This window comes from Chiloscyllium punctatum, chromosome 38, assembly GCF_047496795.1.
Source record: "Chiloscyllium punctatum isolate Juve2018m chromosome 38, sChiPun1.3, whole genome shotgun sequence".
In the NCBI taxonomy this organism is placed as follows: domain Eukaryota; kingdom Metazoa; phylum Chordata; class Chondrichthyes; order Orectolobiformes; family Hemiscylliidae; genus Chiloscyllium; species Chiloscyllium punctatum.
Genome location: NC_092776.1, coordinates 15,753,670 through 15,771,730, shown reverse-complemented (window position 1 = coordinate 15,771,730; position 18,061 = coordinate 15,753,670). Strand labels below are relative to the sequence as shown.

General features: G+C 44.5%; 1 protein-coding gene across 1 annotated transcript in view; it reads right to left on the bottom strand.

The window, feature by feature from the left end:
* The window catches only part of LOC140463382 (kazal-type serine protease inhibitor domain-containing protein 1-like), a 59,065-nt gene that overhangs the window by 26,526 nt on the left and 14,478 nt on the right, over positions 1–18,061 (bottom strand). The window lies entirely within an intron of this gene.

The window sequence follows — 18,061 nt, the reverse complement described above, 5'->3', positions numbered from 1 at the left end:
GGCTTACAGAGAATCTGCAGTAGTGAGTAGAGTGGGTTCTTTCTTGATTATATGTTTTTGGAGATATGTCTCTTGATTAAACTTAAAATATAAGCCATAACTATTCATTTAACCTGGGGCAGTGCTTGTAGAGGAATAAGACGGTGTTAATTTCTGAGTCTGTAGATTGTGAAGGAGCAAAAATGGCCTTTAATAGAGTGATATGTACTTCTTGTCAGATGTGGGAATTTAAAGAGAGTTTAAGGGTTACTGGGGATTATATCTGCCATAAATGCTGTTGGCTGTGAATCTTATCAGATCGAATGGATCAGTTGGAGAGACAGTCAGAAGCAATGAGGAATTTGCAACAGCAACAGTATGTGATAGATGGCAGTTATAGTTCTGGGGGAAAGTCTCCGATACAGTCACATAGATGGGTTAACTCCAGGAAGGGTAAGAGAGGTAGGCAGCTAGTGCAGGAGTCTTTTGTGGATATACCCATTTCAAATAGGTATGCTGTTTTGGAAAATGTAGGGGGTGATGAATTCTCAAGGGAACGTGTCACAAACAGCCAAGTTTCTGGTATTGAGACTGGCTCTAATGCAATGAAGGGTACGTTGGCTTCCAAGAGATCACTTGTGTTAGGGAATTCTCTACTCCGAGGTACAGACAGGCGTTTCTGTGGCCAGCAGCAAAAAAGCAGAATGGTGTGTTGCTTCCCTGGTGCCAGTATCAAGGATGTCTCACAGAGGGTGCAGAATGTTCTCACGGGGAGAGGGGCCAGCAAGAGGTCATTGTACACATTGGAACCAATGATATAGGAAATAAAAGGTTGATATTCTGAAGGGAGATTACAGAGAGTTAAGCAGAAATTTAAAAAGGAGGTCCTCAAGAGTAGTAATATTTGGATTACACCCGGTGCTACGAGCTAGTGAGGACAGAGCAGATGAATGCATGGCTGAGGAGCTGGTGTATGGGAGAAGGATTCACATTTTTGGATCATTGGAATCTCTTTTGGGGTAGAAACGAGTACAAGAAGGATGGATTGCACCAAAATTGGAAGGGGACTAATATACTGGCAGGGAGATTTGCTAGAGCTGCTCTGGAGAATTTAAACTAGTAAGGTGGTGGGGGGGGGTGGGGGGGCGGGTCGGATCCAGGGAGGTAGTGAGGAAAGAAATCGATCTGAGATGGGTACAGCTGAGAACAGAAGAGTCAGGGCTAATAAATTAAACTGCATTTATTTCAATGCAAGGGGCCTAACAGGGAAGGCAAATGAACTCAGGGCATGGTTAGGAACATAGGACTGGGATATCATAGCAATTACAGAAACATGGCTCAGGGATGGGTAGGACTGGCAGCTTAATATTCCAGGATACAAATGTGACAAGAAGGATAGAAAGGGAGGCAAGAGAGGAGGGGGAGTGGCGTTTTTGATAAGGGATAGAATTACAGCTGTGCTGAGGGAAGATATTCCCAGATATAAATCCAGGAAAGTTATTTGGGTGGAACTGAGAAAAAGAAAGGGATGATCACCTTATTGGGATTGTATTATAGACCCCCCAATAGTCAGAGTGAAATTGAGAAACAAGCTTGTAAGGAGATCTCAGCTATCTGTAAGAAAAATAGGGTGGTTATGGTTGGGGATTTTAACTTTCCAAACATAGACTAGAGCTGCCATTGTGTTAGGGGTTTAGATGGAGAGGAATTTGTTAAGTGTGTACAAGACAATTTTCTGATTCAGTATGTGGATGTACCTACTCTTGGGAAATAAGGCAGGGCAAGTGACTGAGGTGTCAGTGGGGGAGCACTCTGGGGCCAGCGACCATAATTCTATTAGATTTAAAATAGTGATGGAAAAGGATAGACCAGATCTAAAAGTTGAAGTTCTAAACTGGAGAAAGGCCAATTTTGATGGTATTAGGCAAGATCATTTGAAAGTTGATTGGGGGCAGATGTTCACAGGTAGAGGGACAACTGGAAAATGGGAAGCATTCAGAAATGAGATAATGAGAATCCAGAGAAAGTATATTCCTGTCAGGGTGAAAGGAAAGGCTGGTAGGTGTAGGGAATGCTAGATGACTAAAGAAATTGAGGGTTTGGTTAGGAAAAAGAAGGAAGCATATGTATGGTATAGACAGGATAGATTGAGTGAATCCTTCGAAGAGTATAAAGGAAGTAGGAGTTACTTAAGAGGCAAATCAAGTTTGTGTTTCCACACTGTAAGTAATCTAATCTAATCTAAAATCAGGAGGGCATAAAGGGGACATGAGATAGCTTTGGAAAATAGAATTAAGGAGAATTCAAAGAGTTTTTACAAATACATTAAGGACAAAAGGGTAACTAGGGAGAGAATAGGGCTCCTCAAAGATCAGCAAGGCAGCCTTTGTGTGGAGCTGCAGAAAATGGGGGAGATACTAAACGAGTATTTTGCATCAGTATTTACTGTGGAAAAGGATATGGAAGATATAGACTGTAGGGAAATAGATGGTGACATCTTGCAAAATGTCCATCTTACAGAGGAGGAAATGCTGGATGTCTTGAAACGAGTAATGATGGATAAATCCCCAGGAACTGATCAGGTGTACCCTAGAACTCTGTGGGAAGCTAGAGAAGTGATTGCTGGGCCTCTTGCTGAGATATTTGTATCATCGATAGTCACAGTCTGGAAGACTGGAGGTTGGCTAATGTGGTGTCACTGTTTAAGAAGGATGGTAAGGACAAGCCAGGGAACTATAGACCAGTGACCCTGACGTCGATAGTGGGCAAGTTGTTGGAGGGAATCCTGAGGGACAGGACGTACATTTATTTGGAAAGGTAAGGACTGATTAGGGATAGTCAACATGGTTTTGTATTTGGGAAATCATGTCTCACAAACTTGATTGAATTTTTTGAAGAAGTAACAAAGATGAGGGCAGAGCAGTAGATGTGATCTATATGGACTTCAGTAAGGCGTTTGACAAGGTTCCCCATGGGAGACTGATTAGCAAGGTTAGATCTCATGGAATACAGGGAAAACTAACCATTTGGATACAGAACTGGCTCAAAGGTAGAAGACAGAGGGTGGTGGTGGAAGGTTGTTTTCCAGATTGGAGGCCTGTGACCAGTGGAGTGCCATAAGGATCGGTGCTGGGTCCTCTACTTTTTGTCATTTACATAAATGATTTGGATGTGAGCATAAGAGGTACAGTTAGTACGTGTGCAGATGACACCAAAATTGGAGGTGTAGTGGACAGAGAAGAGGGTTACCTCAGATTACAACAGGATCTTGACCAGATGGGCCAATGGGCAGATGGAATTTAATTCAGATAAATGTGAGGTGCTGCATTTTGGGAAAGCAAATCTTAGCAGGACTTATACACTGAATGGTAAGGTTCTAGGGAGTGTTGCTGAACAAAGAGACCTTGGAGTACAGGTTCATAGCTCCTTGAAAGTGGAATCGCAGGTAGATAGGATCGTGAAGAAGGCGTTTGGAATACTTTCCTTTATTGGTCAGAGTATTGAGTACAGGAGTTGGGAGATCATGTTGCGGCTGTACAGGACATTGGTTAGGCCACTGTTGGAATATTGTGTGCAATTCTGGTCTCCTTCCTATCGGAAAGATGTTGTGAACCTTGAAAGGGTCAGAAAAGATTTACAAGAATGCTGCCATGGTTAGAGGATTTGAGCTATGGGGACAGGCTGAACAGGCTGGGGCTGTTTTCCCTGGAGCTTTGGAGGCTGAGGGGTGACCTTGTAGAGGTTTACAAAATTATGAGGGGGATGGATAGGATAAATTGGCAAAGTATTTTCCCTGGGATTGGGGAGTCCAGAACTTGAGAGCATAGGTTTAGGGTGAGAGGGGAAAGATATAAAAGAGACCTACAGGGCAATTTTTTCAAGCAGAGGGTGGTACGTGTATGGAATGAGCTGCTAGAGGAAGTGGTGGAGGCTGGTACAATTGCAACATTTAAGAATCATTTGCATGGGTATATAGGCCGGGTGCTGGCAGGTGGGACTAGATTGGGTTCGGATATCTGGTCAGCATGGACAGGTTGGACCGAAGGGTCTGTTTCCATGTTATACATCTCTATGACTCTATGACACTTACACAGTGACACACTGATACACACAGTGACTCTTACACAGTGACACACTGGCACACACTGATACATACACAAAGACACTTACACGGTGACACACTGACACACACTGACACTTACACATTGACACATTGGCACACACTGACACACTGATACATATACAAAGAAACTTACACAGTGACACACTGATACACACACTGACACTTGGTGACAAACTGACACATATACACTGACACTTACACAGTGACACACTGACACACATATACACACTGACACTTACAGTGACACACTGTTACATACACAGTGACACCTACAGAGTGACACACACATACACCCTGACATATACACAGTGACACACTGATACACACACTGACACTTACACGGTGATACACTGTTACATACACACTGACACTTACACAGTGACACACTGATATACACACTGACACACAGTGACACACTGACATTTACACAGTGACACCTACACAGTGATACACTGACACACACACACTGACACTTACATAGTGACACACTGATAAACACAATGTGACACTTACACAGTGACACACTGATACATACACTGACACCTACACAGTGATGCACTGCTACATACACACTGACACTTACACAATGACACACTGACACTTACACAGTGACACACTGACACACCTGTCAAACTGCTGCAATGATACTGACACAATGACACATACAGTGATATGGTGACATGTACACTGATACATTGACACACACACATACATGCTCAGAGTCACTTGCACACAAGCTCACACACACAGAGTCACTCACTCTCCTCTCTTTTCTCACACACACACACAAACACAGAGTCACTCACACGTGTACACACAGTCTCTCAGACACACACAGAGTCACTTACTCTCTCACACACACACATACACACGATGAGTTCTGGAAGAAATGTTTAACTCTCAAATGACAGTCACTGAAAGAGATTATGTAATCATTTTCACATTGCTTTGGTGAGAGTTAGTTGTGCATGAGTTAGTTGCTTTGATGTATAAATTGAAACAGTAATTTCACTTCTCAACTCCAAGTTATTTCTGGAATAGACTGTGACAGTTTTGCTGGTTGAGTCTATGCCGTCTCTTTGCACTGTAATCCAACCGTACCGAAACCCTGCTTGATCTCCTTAGCTCGGCAGCTTCCTTTGAGCCAATTCAATTTCCTTTTGAAATCATTCATCATCTCTGCCTCCACCCCCCTCAGGGGCAGCAAACTCTACTCATAACCATTTGCTGCTTGAACAAGTTCTTCTTTGGATTCGCCTGTACCTCTTGCCCAAAATCTTAAATCTGTGTCACCTAATGACAGCACAGTGGCTCAGTGGTTATCATTGCTGCCTCACAGCGCCAGGGACCCAGGTTCAATTCCATCTTGGGTGACTGTCTGTGTGGAGTTTGCATATTTTGCCCATGTCTCCATGGGTTTCCTCTGGATGCTCTGGTTTCCTCCCGCAGTCCAAAGATGTGCAGGTTAGGTGGATTGGCCATGCTAAATTACCCATAATGCTCAAGGATGTGTAGATTAGGTATGTTGGCCATGGGAAATGTGGGGGTTAGGGGATGGTTCTGGGTAGGATGCTCTATGGAGAGTCAGTGTGGACTTGTTGGGTTGAGTGACCTGTTTCCACAAAGTAGGGATCCTATGGGAGGGGGTAGTGACAGGTCATTTAGAAATTCATAATACAATCAGGCAGAGTTGATGTGGTTTTGTGACAGGGAAATTGTGTTTGACAGATTTATTAGAGGTCTTTGAGGATGTAAGGAGGATGGATAAAGGTTTGCATGTTTTCCCTGTGTCTGTCTGGGTTTCCTCTGGGTGCTCTGGCTTCCTCCCACGATGGGCAGGGTAGGTGGATTGGCTGTGCTAAATTGCCCATTGTATCCAGGGTTGGGGTGGGATGATCTTCAGAGAGTTGAAGTGGGCCTGATGGGCCAAATGGCCTGTTTCCACACTGTAGGGATTCTGAACCTCAATCTATTGCCTAATTGAAATGTTCTTCCCTGTCTTAATTTTGTTGATCTCAGTCAAATCTCTCCTCAAGCTCATATGCTCCAAAGAGAGTAACTTCAACCTTTCACACAAACCCACTGACTAAACATTACCTCGCTCATCCCCACCTACTCAACCATGGCATCATACTGGTCAATTTCTACCCCACCTACTCAACTATGGAATCATGCTAGTCAATTTCCAACCCCACTTACTCAGCCATGGAATCATATTGGTCAATTCCCATCCCCACCTACTCAACCATGGAATCATACTAGTCAATTTCCTCTGCACCTTCGCTCATGTACGCTCATGATCTGCCTAATGTGTGGTGACCAGAACTCGCTGAAAAACTGTAGCTGGGGCTTGAAATAAAGTTTTAGAAAAGCCCAGCATAACTTCCCTGCTTTTGCATTTTAGGTCTCTCTTTATGAAAGCTAAGATTGCTTAAACATCATTAACCACACTCTCAATATGTTCCGACAAAGATCAATGCATGTTTAGCCCTGAGGTCTTTCTGTCCTGTATACTGGGAATTGGGCCATTCAATCTAAATTACCTCTCCCTAGCCCTTCTGCCAAAACTTATCACCTCACACTTGTCGATATCAAATTCCTCATCTACCCATTCTGCAAGCCCAGCTAAGTTCTGTTGCAGCCAATTTTTCACCATTTTCAGTTATTTGTTATTTGTTATGGTGCCGGCTGATGGTAATATTCAACAGGTCAGATTTGAGAATTAAACCTGATTCGATAGAACATGTATTTAATGTTTGCAATTAGTTACGGTGGTGATTAGTCTCTGAAGCATTCACATGAGGCTACAGATATTCATTAACCACAGAACATAATTTTATTACACTAATGAAGAAATAAACAAGTTATAGAACTGTTGGAAAGATCTTAACAAAAACATTAAAATGAAGCTTTAACCTGTTTGCCAAAACCATCTGTTACCGAGACCCAAGTCCAGAGATAATCAATTCCTGACATGACTCAATAAGCTTAACTTCTAGTTTCACTTTAATGGACTTCAGGGACAATTTTATAATTCCTTTCCACATCTGCAAGAATAAATCCCTCAGGATCCTGATACCTAGACTTTTCACTTTGAACTGCATGAAAGTTTGAACAATTTGAAGGCTCCTATCCAAACTCTCCTGGCTTGGAAACTCCACAGACTAGAAACCAATTCTGCTGAAGTGACTGATTGCCCTGAACTGAACTGTACACTTGTTTCTGAACTCAACTCCAGATTCTTCTGAACAGAAAGCTTGAAACTTCATTTCTGAAGTCAAAATTAAATGAATCACTTTAATGTATTTACTCTGTCTGCTTTAAATTAACTAGCATAAACATTTTATCATAACACACAGGGTTCTCCCAGGCATCTTACTGTAGTCTTATGTCTTCTTGGAATTGACGCTCTTAGTTCACTGTTGAAATGACCTTCTGACCATTTTTTTTGAAAGCCTTCATAGAACTAACCAAAATTAATCGACCTGTATTTTTCAAACTAAATTCCAAAATTGATAATATATATTCTACACCTTTCATCACACATTCCTTTAAATGTGGTGTTGTTGGACTGGCTCTGTTCTGATCCACTGACGCTGTTCTGATCCACTGGGTCTGTTCTGATGCACTGACTGTCCTCTGGTTCTCTAGATTTGTTCTGCTGCACTGGCTTTATCCTGGCTCCCCCAATTCTGCTCTGGTGAACTGGATGAGATGGGCTCTGCACTGGCCCACTGGCTATGGTGGACTCAGTTCTACTCTGGCCCACTAGGTCTATTCTGATCCACTGACTATCCTTGGATCCACTGTCTGTTCTCTGGTCCACAGACTGCTTTGATACACTGGGTTTGCTTAACTCCACTGGCTCTTATCTACCCCACTGAGTCTGTTGGCGAGTGCCCTGGGCTGTGCCTGGCAGTCACTCCAGTAGCCGTGCAGTTAGTCAGGAAACACAGACACAAATTTGTGCAGGTTAGGTGGATTGCCTGTGCTAAATTGTCCATAGTGTCCAGGGATGTGCAGGCTAGTGGGGGGGCGTCAGTCAAGGGAAGTGCAGGGTTATAGGGATAAGGGAGGGGAGTGGGTCTGGGTGGGATGCTCTTTTGAGGGACGGTGTGGACTCAATGGACCGAATGGCCTGATTCCACACCATAGGGATTCTATGATTCTATGACAAAGAGGCAGCACAAAATGGAAGAGAACTATCTTAAGTGCAACACCAGATCCGGAATCACTTGTGTTTGTGGAGCTTTTTACCTCTCAGTTCTTCATTTGCTTTGTCTGTTTTCCTCTGCATGTGATATTGTTGTATTGTTTAAAGGCTGAGGCACTATATGGTGCACTGAAGTATCCCGGGTTCCACATCACTCACTACTGCACGACAGTCAGCTCACCGAGCTCATCATGAATCAGGTTAAAGTGACAGACCCAGTGAGACTGGGTGTGATTGAGATCTTGAGATTGAAGGGGCAACCATGGAAATCAGAAGTGAAGATAATTCTGGAGCCAGGCTGCCGTTTTGAGAGTTGTCACCATTGGAGTGTTCCCAAAAGGGTGTGTGTCTGTCTGTGTCTGTAGGGGGTGGGGTGGTGGAGGGGACAGGGTATCACTGAGTCCTGACTTTCGGTGCCCGACTCTTCACATTAACTGCAACGGTTGTTGACCGGTATCTTCAATCCTCCTCCTAACCCGTCCAGCTGGCAACTAACTGCCCTGACCCCCAAAACATTCCATCAAGAGCCTGCACTTCACACTACAGTCCCCTCGACAGGTCAGAAAGATTCTTTTGAAAAGCTCTCAGTGGCTTGAGCGTGCAAAGTGCCTGAGCTAAATGCAGTGGTGAGTCTCTAATCCACCAAAGTAGGCTCCTCTGACTAGGTTTCCTTTTATTATCAAACCACTTTCATATATGTTTCTGAGCAGCAAATGATAAGCATTGACATAGACACATGGGGCTTCTTCTCACTGTCGATTATACTCCATATCCTGACCAGCTGAATCTGTGATAATCCCAACTGCATTGGTGTATCTGGTGAATTCCAGTGTGGAATCTGCAAGAATGATATCACAGAGTCATAGAGATGGACAGCACGGAAACAGACCCTTCGGTCCAACTTGTCCATGCCGACCAGATATCCCAACCCAATCTAATCCCACCTGCCAGCACCCGGCCCATATCCCTCCAAACCCTTCCTGTTCATATACCCATCCAGATGCCTTTTAAATGTAAGCAATTGTACCAGCCTCCACCACTTCCTCCAGCAGCTCATTCCATACACGTACCACACTCTGTGTGAAAATGTTACCCCTGCGGTTACTTTTATATCTTTCCCCTCTCACCCTAAACCTATGCCCTCCAGTTCTGGACTCCCCCACACCAGGGAAAACTATTATTGTGTCCATGCCCCTCATGATTTTATAAATTTCTATAAAGTCACCCCTCAGCCTCCAACGTTCCAGGGAAAATAGCCCTAGCCTATTCAACCTCTCCCTATAGCTCAAACCCGCCAACCCTGGCAACATCCGGAATTAGAATTACAATAATTGGTGGCGTTTCTATTGACATTGTCACAGGGATCGCCGTTAGCAACAGCCTCTCTGACCATCCCACTGTGCTCACACCCTGAATGTCACACCACTGCAGGAAGTAGTGACATGGAAGGATTTGGATTCCTCGTGAATAAATTGCAAAAAAGCAAGTATACCAATTCAATGATCATTGAACAGGAAAATAGAATGCTGCCGTTTGTTTCAAAGGGAATGGAGTATAGTTATAGGGAGGTTTTGTTGAAAGTCTAAAAGGTGATATTCAGGCCACATTATGAATATTATGAACAATTTTGGACACTGAAGAAGGATACACTGCCATTGGAGGCAGTCTGTATGGTTTTCCTCCGGGTGCTCTGGTTTCCTTCCACATTCCAAAGATATTCAGATTATGCGAACTGGCCATGCTAAATTACCTATAGTGTTCAGGGATGTGTAAGTTAGGTGCATTAGTCAAGGGTATATGTACAGTAACAGGGCAGGGGAATGAGTCTAGCTGGGTTAATCTTCAGAGGATTGGTGTGGACTTGTTGGGCCAAAGGGAGTGATTCCACACTGTAGGGTGAGAGAGGAAAGATACAAAAGGAACCTCAGGGGCAACGTTTTCACACAGAGGGTGGTACGTGTATGGAATGAGCTGCCGGAGGAAGTGGTGGAGGCTGGTACAATTGCTACAGTTAAAAGGCATCTGGATGGGTATATGAACAAGACGTAATGACTAGAGTTGATAAGGGAGAGCCAGTGGATATGGTTTACGTGTTCTTTCAGAATAGTTTCAAGAAGGTCCCATATAAGAGATTAGCATGTAAGATTAAAGTGCAAGGGATTAGGGGTAGAGTAGATGTGGGTAGAAAACTGAAAGAAAAGCAGAGATTGCTGGAGAAACTCAGCAGGTTTGGCAGCATTTGTCAGAAGAAAGAAGAGTTAACATTTTGAAAATGGTGACTCTTCAGCAGAATCACCAGACTTGAAATGTTAACTCTGTTTTTTATACCTGAGATGGCCCAATGAATGGTGGATTCTGTATACACTTCACTGCACTCCTGTATTCCTGTAGCTGAGTACATGTGACAATAAAAAGCTAATTGTAATTCTCGTTCTAATTTGTTTTTATGGTGCTCTTTGAGGGATAAATATCGCCCAGGAAACTGGGTAGAACTCCCTCTTGCCCCTAGTTAAATGATGACTGTGTGTTTTTAAATCCAATCAAGGCTTTGGGTGAAAGCAGTATGTAAAAGACAACAAGATTAGATTCCCTACAGTATGGAAACAGGCCTTTTGGCCCAACAAGTCCACACCGACCTTCTGAAGAGTAACCCAACCAGACCCATTCCCCTACCCTATATTTACCCCTGATTAATGCACCTATCAGTATGGGCAATTTAGCATGGCCAATTCACCTGACCTGTACATCTTTGGACTGTGGGAGGAAACTGGAGACACGGAGAATGTGCAAACTCCACACCTGAGGCTGGGATCAAACCTGGGTCCCTGGTGCTGTGAGGCAGCAGTACTAACCACTGAGACATGGTGCCGCCCAATAAGAAAATTGTGTATTTATGTAGCATCCTTAACATAATCAAAAGTCTTTAGATATGACACAGGAACATTACAAGAGCAATATTTGACATTGCATCCTAAGCAGAATTTAGGTCAGATGACCAAAAGTTTGGTGGTTTTAGAATTGACTGTAGGGTGTAAAGAGGGAGAGCTTTAAAGAGGGTGTTTCCAAGCTCAAGAGCTGAGGCAACTGAAGGCCTAGCAGTCAGTGCTGCACTGGGAGTGTCAACCTACATTCTGGGCTCAAATTGTGGGAGTGGGACAAAGAACTGCATCCTTCAGACTCTGGGTGAAAATGCAACGTCCCTGAGTCAAAACCATAATCACCACTGGAGTGCTAGATGTTTCCAACTAATGTATGATCTCTCTCTGGATGCAGAGTAACTGGGATCAACACATCGCGAGGATGGGGTTGAATGAGGGACTTAGGTTGGAGAGACTGAGTATCCCCAGGAGGAATAAATGTCTATTAATAGGAATGTAACCCGAACCTGTCCTTCCACAGCTAGTGGGAGCAGTGATACCCAGAACTCTGCTGGATCCCCAGTGACACTGGTCTCCAGAGGGTTGGTGTGATCTCCCTCTTGTCTCTTGTGAAGAAGTTCTGTCATGAAGTGCACCATTCAGCTCAATTACTGAGAATACGTTCACTTGGACGCAGGTTTGCTCGCTGGGCTGAAAGGTTCATTTCTAGATGTTTCGTTACCTCACTAGGTAATGTCTTCAGTGGACCTCAGGCGAAGCAATGCTGAAAATTCCTGCTTTCTATTTATATGTTTGGGTTTCATCTTTCTTTACCAAAGAAATCCAAGCATATAAATAGAAAGCAGGAATTTTCAGCATTGCTTCGCATGAGGCCCACTGAAGATGTTACCTACTAGGTAACGAAACATCTGGAAATGAACCTTGCAGCTCAGCGAGCAGACCTACATCCAAAACCTCAACCTGAGCTACAAGTCTTCTCAAAACTCACTAATAAGTCCACTATTTTTCATGTATACGGGTGTAAGTCTGAAATAAAGAGTGAGAGTACTAGAGAAACTCAGCATGTCTGGCAGCATCTGTGGGGAGAGAAACAGGATTAATATTTCGACACCAGTTGACTCTCCTTCAGAGCTCAGACTAACTCTGAGTCAGCCTGATGTGATCAACAATAAGTGTAATTTTATCCAGGTTTGCAGACACATTGTGTTAAACTGTTTCCTGGACGATTGCTGTATTAAGACTGAGAAGAATGATCAATAACATTTGCAGCAAAACTGCTTTGCTTGTTAGGTCTGGGGGAACAGTAGACACTCTGAGCTGGGATTCATTACTTTCTGGCTTTGCTGTTTTTGCAGGGAGTGTGTTTTTTCTATAAGTTATGTCTGCAGGGAGTCAGGGAGAGATGAGGATGTAAACTACACTCCTCACAACCACAGTTGAAATTCTCAACCTCATTACAAACTTTCCCTTCAGCTCCTGTCGATGCAAGCCCGTCCAGACTTGGGAACCCATCCAAACTCTCTCTACCTCCGAGACCGTTTGAAATCAGGTCTGTCTCACTATTACTTAGCTTCACAATTGTGAGGAGATCTGGTGCCCATCCCCCACACCAGGTTACCAATCAGACAGGATCGTCAGATTTTTATGCAGAATATTACTTCTGTAAAGAAATGCTGAAGCATTTCTGCTTATTCATTTCAGCGATTTTCAAGCTGGGGAGAAAAGAGAACCGGGATGATCAAATTTTTTCATGAAAAGTTTTTGCTTCTCAATTAGCTGTGAGCAAGTGGGATGGGGGTCTTGGCTGACCAATGACATGAGTGTGAGGGGATGTGATAAAACCTTCAACAACACTTGGTACACAAGTTGCAGCATCGTGGGTCTCCCTGCCCCTAGTGACTGCAACAGTTTGAGAAGACCGCTCACCATCACCTGATCTGAGGTAACTAGCGATAGACAATAAATGTTGGCCCAGTATCTCATGAATGAGTCAAAACAACATTGGGCGGCACAGTGGCACAGTGGTTAGCACTGCTGCCTCACAGCGCCAGAGACCCGGGTTCAATTCCCACCTCAGGCGACTGACTGTGTGGAGTTTGCACATTCTCCCCGTGTCTGCGTGGGTTTCCTCCGGGTGCTCCGGTTTCCTCCCACAGTCCAAAGATGTGCAGGTTAGGTGAACTGGCCATGCTAAATTGTCTGTAGTGTTAGGTAAGGGGTGTGGGTGGGTTGAGCTTCGGCGGGCCAGTGTGGACTTGTTGGGCCGAAGGGCCTGTTTCCACACTGTAAGTAATCTAATCTAATCTAAACATCTTGATAACACTCCAAAACCTCCATTCAGCGTCTTTGGAATAGTCAGTGGTTGCCTGCTGATAGATAGCTGTGTCCCAGGCTGTGAGGGTTCTGAAGAGACTCAACAGTTGTTGCAATTTAAAGCTGTTTGACCGTGCAATCAGTGCTGGTTCACTCATGCTGCCAGAGCATTAGCCGAGGCTATGAGTCAGGAATATCTGAGTTACCCTGAGCTGCAGCAGATACACAGCGATTGGGAACAACTGAGTCCTTCAACTTGAGCCACACTGGAAAAAGGTACAAAATGATAAAATGCTCAACAACGCTGCAGGTAGTTTTGAATGACACTGTGATGGCCTTTGGCCTGAAGATGTACAAACCAGCTACAACTGTAGGAGATTCCAAACACCTCTGTGATCTACAAAGCTAGATAACAATCTGATCCACCAAACATTTACACTAATCCTGTCCATGAAATGAGGAACTCAACGGAAAAGTTCTAAACACTTCAATTTAATAATCCCCCTTCACTGTCCCCATCAAACACTCCCAGGTCAGGTACAGCATGGGGTTAGATACAGAGTAAAAGCTCTCCCTACACTGTCCCCCATCAAATACTCCGAGGAAAGGTACAGCACAGGGTTCGATACAGAGTAAAGCTCTCTTTACACAATTCCCATCAAACAGTCCCAGGACAGGTACAGCACAGGGTTAGATACAGACTAAAAGAAAGCGAGGACTGCAGATGCTGGAGGCCAGAGTCAAGAGTATTTCCTGATGAAGGGCTTATGCCCGAAATGTCAATTCTCTTGCTTCTCGGATGGTGCCTGGCCTGCTGTGCTTTTCCAGCACCACACTCTAGATACAGACTAAGGCTTCCTTTACACTGGCCCATCAAACACTCCCAGGACAGTATTATGATCCACTGGTATAGCATGCTATAAATCAAGTCCAACTATTCCTGGAATTTTTTTTTGAATTATGTACAGCAGCCCAGTTTACATGATTGTTAAACCAGGGTTGATAGAGAGCATGGGTCAGAATTAAACAAGAATTACTATTTATTGCAAGTATCTAGATCAAAGCTATAAATAAACAAATATGAACCACTGGCATAGAACATTGTTAAATAACATTCTAATCCCCTTCAACCTCTCCCTTTTACACACAAAAACAAACACAGTTTACTGGGGAAGTAGAAAAAATACGCGATAGTCAGTTTAGATTTCTTTGCTTCCCAAATTCAATGTTGAGGGAATTTTTCTTTGATTAGCCAGGCTGTTGCTGTTCAGTTGTCTTTTGCTGCAAACTTCCAGAACACAGCAACTGATTCACTCGGAAAATACCTCTGATTTATTAGTTCAAATGTCACAGCTCACAATAACTGCTGTAAGAATGAGAAATGGTTTTCTTCATGTTTACAGGATCAGTACTGATGGAGAACTGCACTGTCAGAGGGTCAGTGCTGAGGGAGTGCTGTGCTGTCAGAGGGTCAGTGCTGAGGTAATGCTGCACTGTCAGAGCATCAGTACTGAGGGAGTGCTGCACTGTCAGTACTGAGGGAAAGCTGCACTGTCAGAGGGTCAGTGCTGATGGAGAACTGCACTGTCAGAGGGTCAGTATGAAGGGAGAGATGTGCTGTCAGGGGGTCAGTACTGAGGGAGTGCAGCACTGTCAGTACTGAGGGCGTGCTGCAGTGTCAGAGGCTCAGTACTGAGGGAGTGCCATGCTGTCAGACAGTCAGTTCTGAGGGAGTGCTGCACTGTCAGAGTGTCAGTACGGAGGGAGTGCCGCACTATCAGAGGGTCAGTACTGAGGGAGTGCTGCACTGTCAGAGGGTCAGTACTGAGGGAGTGCCACACTGTCAGAGGGTCAGTACTGAGGGAGTGCCATACTGTCAGAGGGTCAGTACTGAGGGAGTGCCGCACTGTCAGAGGGTCAGTACTGAGGGAGTGCCATACTGTCAGAGGGTCAGTACTGAGGGAGTGCCGCACTGTCAGAGGGTCAGTACTGAGGGAGTGCCATACTGTCAGAAGGTCAGTAATGAGGGAGTGCCATACTGTCAGAGGGTCAATAGCGGGGTTGTGTGGCCTTGTTTTGAGTTTTCAGAAATCATGAAACAATGGCTGATTTTGTCCTTTCAGGGGAATGTGTAAGATGACGTGACCTGGCCTGGAGGACGAATCAGGAGATAGCCCCCTGATGTTGTTCTCATATTTCTCCTTTAGCCTATATCACCTGGAGAGGATTATCTGAACATTGTGGAATCCTGCTGTTTTCAAATTTTCTCTGTCATAGAAGAAATAGCATTTTTTGTGTTACATCAGTGGCAACACATCAAAAGGTATTTAATTGGCTTTGTCAGATTAAGGCTGTGTGTGAAATTGGCTAATTGCCCCTAGTGTGGAAGGGGTTAATTGTTCCTAAGGTGGAAGGGGTTAGTATTCCTGAGGGTTGAATGGGTTAATGACTCTCTCTGTTGGGCTGGAGTTACAGCTGGAATGCATTATGTGGTGATTGGAAGACGCAGTTTTTAAATCTGTGTGGACAGCTCATGCTTTGCTTTTTATATCCCCCTGGACTCCAAGAAGCACATTTGCAACTTTTGCGGAAGTTTTCCTCAGTTAAAGGCAGCGTGGGATAGAATATTCAGAAATACGTGTTTGGGTTTCTAACAGAGCTGAGGCTTTTAGCCCTGAAGACTGTGCTGAGCACAGAGCCCGTCTTTGGAGTGTGAGCCTCAATAGAGATGACAGGAAGCCAGCGCAGTCCAGCTGAATTTACCCCTCGGCAATGACCCTTTTGAGGGGTTGGGGCGGAGCACTAGGCAGGGTTCAAGCAGCAGGGTTTATATCTCATTCTCACTACACCTTCTCCAGTGACTATAGCACTGAAGTGTGACCATGGATCGGAGCAACTAACTGAGCACAGTCCCTGAGCTGCCTTGGTAGGGGAATGATCAGTTTCTATTCTGAAATATGCAGCAATCAGAAAGCTCCTGACACACCACCTCTGGGTTGGCATGGTGACAATGGCCAATGGGGTGAAGGAAGCTGGCATTTGTGAAATCAAATTGAAGCACAGGACAACTCCCCAGGATGAACAGAAAGTCTCCATTGCCTCTGAGCAAATCTGAGAGGTAACTAACATGGACAGCAGAGCCAGGGGTGTGGTGCCTGTGCTGATGAGCGAATATTATTGTGCTATCAGACAAAGGCAAATCACAGCAGGACTTATACACTTAATGGGAAGGTTCTGGGACGTGTTGCTGAACAAAGAGACCTTGGAGTGCAGGTTCATAGCTCCATGAAAGTGGAGTCGCAGGTAGATAGGATAGTGAAGAACGCGTTTGGTATGCTTTCCTTTTGTAGGAGTTGGGAGGTCATGTTGCAGCTGTACAGGACATTGGTTAGGCCACTTTTGGAATATTCTGTGCAATTTTGGTCTCCTTCTTATCGGAAGAATGTTGTGAAACTTGAAAGGATTCAAAAAGGATTGACAAGGATGTTACCAGGGTTGGAGGATTTGAGCTACAGGGAGAGGCTGAATAGGCTGGGGCTGTTTGCCCTGGAGCGTCGGAGGCTGAGGGGTGACCTGATAGAGGTTTATAAAATCATGAGGGGCATGGATAGGATAAATAGACAAAGTCTTTTCCCTGGGATGGGGGAGTCCAGAACTATAGGGCATAGGTTTATTGTGAGAGGGGAAAGATTTAAAAGGGACCTAAGAGGCAACTTTTTCATACAGAAAGTGGTGTGTGTGTATAGAATGAGCTGCAGAGGAAGTGGTGGAGGCTAATATAATTGCAACATTTAAAAGGCATCTGGATGGGTATTTGAATAGGAAGGGTTTAGAGGGAGAGAAGCCAAGTGCTGGCAAATGGGACTAGACTATGTTAGGATATCTGTTCGGCATGGAAGAATTGGACTAAAGGTCTGTTTCCGCGCTGTACATCTCTATGACTGCAAAATCATTGAGTCTCTGTGAATACTGACATGATGAGCTGAACGGCCCTTCTCTGCACCATGACAATTCTGTGATTCTGTAAGGCCCTTGTCTCTTACACACAAACATTGCAGCTTCAAATGACACCCTTGTGACAAACATTCTTAACTGTGGCTAATACTCCCTCTGCAGAACTGAGGGAGTGCCACACTGTTGAATCGTCAGTACTGAGGGAGTGCTACACTGTCAGAATGTCAGTACTGAGGGAGTGCTACACTGTCAGAATGTCAGTACTGAGGGAGTGCTACACTGTCAGAATGTCAGTACTGAGGGAGTGCCGCACTGTCGGAGGGTCAGTACTGAGGGAGTGCCACACTGTCGGAGGGTCAGTACTGAGGGAATGCTGTAGTGAGAATGCTGCTAACATTGGGACCACGTGTTAAACCAAGGTCTTGTCTTCCCTCTCAGGCTATTATCTATGTTTCAGTGCACAAGGTAGCCGCTGCATTTCCTCAGTTACAAAAACACTTCTCAAGCATTCGTTTGATGGGGAAGGTTGTTCATGATGAATGTGAGTGTTCTGCAAGCTCCTTTGTTTCGCACTAATGTTCAGGGCCAGTAGTGGTCCCT